Source organism: Mandrillus leucophaeus, unplaced genomic scaffold (assembly GCF_000951045.1).
Source record: "Mandrillus leucophaeus isolate KB7577 unplaced genomic scaffold, Mleu.le_1.0 Scaffold727, whole genome shotgun sequence".
Lineage (NCBI taxonomy): Eukaryota > Metazoa > Chordata > Mammalia > Primates > Cercopithecidae > Mandrillus > Mandrillus leucophaeus.
In genome coordinates, this window is record NW_012107886.1 from 852,678 (window position 1) to 858,328 (window position 5,651).

The following is a 5,651-nucleotide window of genomic DNA, read 5'->3' on the forward strand; positions in this document are numbered from 1 at the left end:
GGCGTGACGCTTCACGTGGCCGGGGCTCAGGTCGCAGCGCCGCGGACCGCGAGCCCCTCTGGGTTGACCCAGGAACTGAGACCCCGGGGACGTGGTGTGCCAACCCGGATCGGCCCTCTCCCTGCCTGTTGAGAACTTCGGCGGCGCTGTTTGCGGTCTGCACCCAGGGCAGGAGGGATGAGAGAGACAAGAAATAAAACCGCCTGTTACACAGTGAAATCTTAGCAATCATGCAGTCGACACATATTTGTTGAGCCCCCTACTCTGTGCTAGGCGCTGTGCTTGTTGATGAATCCGACACGGATCCTGCCCTTGAACTTACAGAACCTCTAGGAAGAGGATAAATTGAGCAATAAAGGAAAGGCAGCCCTGGGAAAATTGTATCGAGGCCACTGGCTGACAGAGGGAAAAAAAAATGAGAACTTGTGTTGCTTTGTGTTTTTAATTTAATTCAATTCTAACCAAGATGCCTAGGTAGAGAAGCGGGGGAGAAGCTAACCCAAAGTCCCGAGCCAGGGGCGGAAAGACCTCCTCCAACGGCCCCAGATCTCTGCAATCTCACTTAGGCTGCCGGAGGGCCCCACCCACCTCCCCCGGAAAAGTCCGGGCTCTGTGACCTTCTCACTCAGCCTGGAGCAGGGCAAACAGCTGAAACTCCAATCCCGCGTTGTGAGCAGCGCTGATACAGTCAGAGGAGGGAGCCAGTGGAAACTCATGACTAAAATAAGGCCTGGCTGGGGATTTCACTGACCTCTGCGCTCCCCTGCCCTGCAAGTTCGGGGAGTTGAGAGATGACTGTAAGCCTTTCCCACTGCGCTTTGGGTCAGTCACCGCGCTGCTGAGTGACCTGGCAGTGGGAAGGATTGAAAAAAAAAAAAATGGGGTCACTGCTGAGACTGGGTGAAGAGTAGCCTCGGGTGCAGTTAGGGAGTCAGTCTTAACTGGCAGTGTCCTTGACGACCTAGAGAACTGGCATTCACAAGTTGACCAAACTGGGAGTGTATTTCCTTCAGGTCGCCTTGGAGAGCTCCCACTTCCTGTTTATATTTCACAAGCGTCAAACTCATTAGCAAGTGTGAGAAATGCCTCCTTTTCTAACTGCTAACTGGCATGACCTCACTTCGGGGCTCAGAGATCCCTCCCTGCCAGAATGTACTTTTGCTGGCCAAAGGCAGGAACCGGAGTCCGCCCTGGAAACGTGCTTTCAATCTTGGGCGACCTGCTTCATTGTGTGACTTTAATAAGGATGAAGAGTTGTCATGACTGCGTCAAAACCACGGTTCCACTAGGAAACAAACACTGGGAGAGGAAAGGACACACACCCCCTTCCGCTGACACCCCTCACCCGATGGCAGGAGTGAGCCCAAACCCTGCAGCTTCCATGGCTCATGGCTCATGACAATATCATTCTTAAAATTCTTTGAGTTTATCAACACATTTTGCCCCTACCTGCCCTACAACTGTAAATAATATGTATGCATTTCCTACTTTTTATTTGTTCCAAATGTATTCTCAAGCTTCAAGAACTGTTCACATCCTACCAGAGTTCCACCGTATCCGGATTAAAAAAAAAAATCTGTTGTTCTCTCCATAGCTTATGGCTTTTAAAAAATAGCAATTTGAACAAACAATTCCTACCTGGCATGTATCTTTCCATCCTGGAGAATGTTACTATTTCAGCCTGTCATCTTTTGTAGATATTAAAAACCTTTCATATGTCAATTTCTTTGCTCTTCACCACCACCTTATAGGCAGGTACTAGTATTAGCTCAATTCATTTAACACGTATTTATTGTTATTCAATGCCAGACACTGAAATAGAGCCTAGGGATGTATAACATATTCTGTTTGGAAAACTGAGGTTCAAGGAGGCTAAATAACCTGCCCCAGGTTATATAGTCTGGGATTCAGTCTGAGACAAGCCCCCCGGTTTGTTGGACTCCAAAGCTTGTGCTCTTAATCACTATACTTATGGTTGCCTGGTAGGGTTGTTTGGGTTGTGCACCGCTCAACTCCAGGGGGAGCTACTCACATTGCAGTCTGTGTGAGAGCACCCTCTGGAGTAGTGCAGTGTGGCACTGAGCAGCTGCACTGACTGGGTAATCCTGCCATTTTGTAGCCATCCCTGCTGTTTTGTCTCTTCTAAGTGGGGAAAGAACATAATTTTGTACAAGAGAAAGATGGGATCTTTCTTTTCTTTCCTATTGGGACTCAGCTTCTTGGTGGCCTTACACTGTGTGCTGAATGAGTCTATACTCTTACTATCTATAGTAACTCCTGGGCCCTTCCTGTGCTAGAATTTAGAGCTCCAAGCTCCCCTATTCATCCCCACAACTTGCTTGCTCAGATACCACTTTTTACCTGCTTATGAAACCTCAAAAATTTTTATCTCAACTCACAGTAAGAAATGCATTTTACATCATGTCTCAATACACACACGTGTGTCTTTACACACATCTTAAGTATATTTAAGCATAGGGCAGCCAAGGCTTGGTTGGGCTATAGCAATAAGTGACCACTACTCTCTCTCCTATACTCCTGAGTAACCATTGCTCTCTTAAAAAAGAAAAAAAACAAAAAAAATTAAGCCACTTAGAAAGAAGTCAATCAGGCCGAGTGTGGTGGCTCATGCCTGTCATCCCAGAACTTTGGGAGGCCAAGGCGGGCGGATCATCTGAGGTCAGGAGTTCGAGACCAGCCTGGCCAACAGGGTGAAACCCGAGTTTACTAAAAATACCATAAATTAGCCAGACACAGTGGCGGGCGCCTGCAGTCCCAGCTACTCAGGAGGCTGAGACAGGAGAATTGCTTGAACCCAGGAGGCAGAGGTTGTGGTGAGTGAGCGGAGATCACACCATTGCACTCCAGCCTGGGCAACAAGAGCAAAACTCTGTCTCAAAAAAAAAAAAAAAAAAAATCCAATGCATTTCAGACAAAAATTTCACAGAACAATATTTCACTCTTATTACATGCATTCTGATATTTTCTAGTTTAGTCTCATCTGTTTTATTAAAAGAAAAATATTCACGTCTTGACTTACTAAGTTGATCTCACCACCTGCCAATGGATCATGACCTGAAATTTAAAAATTTGCCTCCGGGGCACAGTGGCTCACGCCTGTAATCCTAGCACTTTGGGAGGCCAAGTCAGGTGGATCATGAGGTCAGGAGTTCAAGACCAGCCTAGCAAATATGGTAAAGCCCCATCTCTACTAAAAAAATTAAAAAATTAGCTGGGCATGGTGGTGCACGCCTGTAGTCCCAGCTACTCAGGAGACTAAGGCAGGAGAATCACTTGAACCCAGCAGGCAAAGGTTGCAGTGAGGCGAGATCACGCCACTGTACTCCAGCCTGGGTGACAGGGTGAGACTCCATCTCAAAATAAATAAAAAATAAAAACTTGCCTTACTCTAGAGACAGTGTTGTATTTTTGGCTTGGCCCCACCGGAAACAGATCAGTGGCATCTACACACTTGAAGATCTTCCAAATCACTTATAAAAGTGTTAAATAAAATTGCTGATCCTGTTTGGACTTAATGGTGTAGAGGTCTCCATTCAGGAAAATATCTGTTAGTTCCTACCTTTGTTCCCTATTTATAATTACCCTTCTCATTTTCTACTCTTTTAAAAAATAACGGCGTTTAATTCTTTAATTGAGAGGTGAACATAAAATACAGATCTTAAATGTTTGGTGCATGATTTTTGGTAAATGTACAACCTGTGTAGCCACTGCCCCACACAAGATACAGAACATTTTTTATCACCCCAGAAAGTTTCTTTGTATCTTTTTCCAATCAATCCCCCAACCCCCACAATTACTTTCTGATTTCTATCACTATAGATTAACTTTGTCCACTATGGAGATTCACATGAATGAATGTACTCTTCAGAGTAAAGTTTCTGTCAATATAGTTTTGAGATCCTGCCATATTGTCACGTGTATTAGAATTTTGTCCTTTTTTTTATTGCTGAGTGTATTTCATTGTACACAGATAGCACAGTTTATCTAGTTCCGTGTTAATGGATAGTCAGGTTGCTTCCAGTATGGGGCTGTTATGAATGAAGCTGCTATCAACATTCATGTACAAGATTTTTTGTGAACGTATGTTCTCATTTATGTTGGATACATATTAGGAGTGGAATTCTTGGGTCACAGATTAAGTATATGTGAACTTTATTATAAATTGCCAAACAGATCTCTAAAGAGGTGTTACCATTTTACAATACCACCAACAGTGTATGAGAATTCCAGGGGCTCCACATCCTCACTAACATTTAGGGTAGACAGATTTTTAAATTTTAGCCATTCTAATGGGTATGAAATAATATTTTATTGTCATTTTAATTTGCATTTCCCTGATAACTAATGAAGTTGAGCACTTTTTCATATGCTTATTGGCCATTGGTATATCTTATTTTCTGAAGTATTTGTCCACATCTTTTACTTAGTTTTTAAATTGAATTACTTGCCTTTATAATTGTATATAGAAATACAATCCAATTTTCTATATTGACCTTGTATCCTGCAACCTTGCCATTATATTGTTGACTTTTAGGAGTTCCTTATATATTCGAATTACAAGAGCTTTGTCAAAACATGATTTTATTAATGATGTCCTTTATGAGTAGAATTTTTAGTTTTGATAGAGTCCAGTTTATCAGTATTTTCTTTTACAGCTTGTGTGTGGGTCTTTATCAAAAAAATTTTGCATGACTCAAGTCAGAAAGATATTATATTTTTCTCTGGAAACTTTATAGATAAGATTTTTGTACTGAGGTCTGTGATCTGTCTCGAAATAATTTTTTGCTTATGGAGTGAAAGAAGAGTCAAGATTCAGTTTTATGTTCCAGCAACGCTTAACGAGACTTTCCCTTCCCAATCGGATTGACTTCACCACTTTGTTGAAAATCAATCAACCATATGCATGTGGTTCTATTTATATACGTTCTGTTTTGTTCCATTGGTCTGTTTGTCTAGGTTTCAACAATACCACACTTTCTTGATACTGGAGCTTTACAGAAATCTTGAAATTGGATGGTGTAAATCTTCCAACTTTGTTCTTTTTAAAGATTGTCTTGGCCGGGCACAGTGGCTCACGCCTGTAATGCCAGCTCTTTGGGAGGCTGAGGTGGGCAGATCACATGAGGTCAGGAGTTTGAGACCAGCCTGGCCAACATAGTAAAACCCAGTCTCTACTAAACATACAAAAATTAGTCGGTCATGGTGGTGAGCACCTGTAATCCCAGCTATTCAGGAGGCTAAGGCAGGAGAATCACTTGAATCCAGGAGGTGGAGGCTGCAGTGAGCCAAGATCGCGCCACTGCACTCCAGCATGAGCAAGACCATATCAAAAAAAAAAAAAAAAAAAGATTGCTTTGGCTATTTTAGGTTCTTTGCATTACCATATAACTTTTAGATTGAGTTTTTTCTTTCTTCAAAGAAGCCTGCTAGGATTTCTATGGGAATTGCATCATATCTAGAGATCAACTTAGGAAAAATGAACATTTAAACAATATTATGCCTTCTTATCTATGAATATGGTATAGCTTTCCATTTTTTTATGTCATCATCATTTCTTTCAGCAATATTTGTAGTTTTCTGTGGAGAGGTCTTACACATCTTTTGTTAGATCTGTTCATATTTGATTTTTT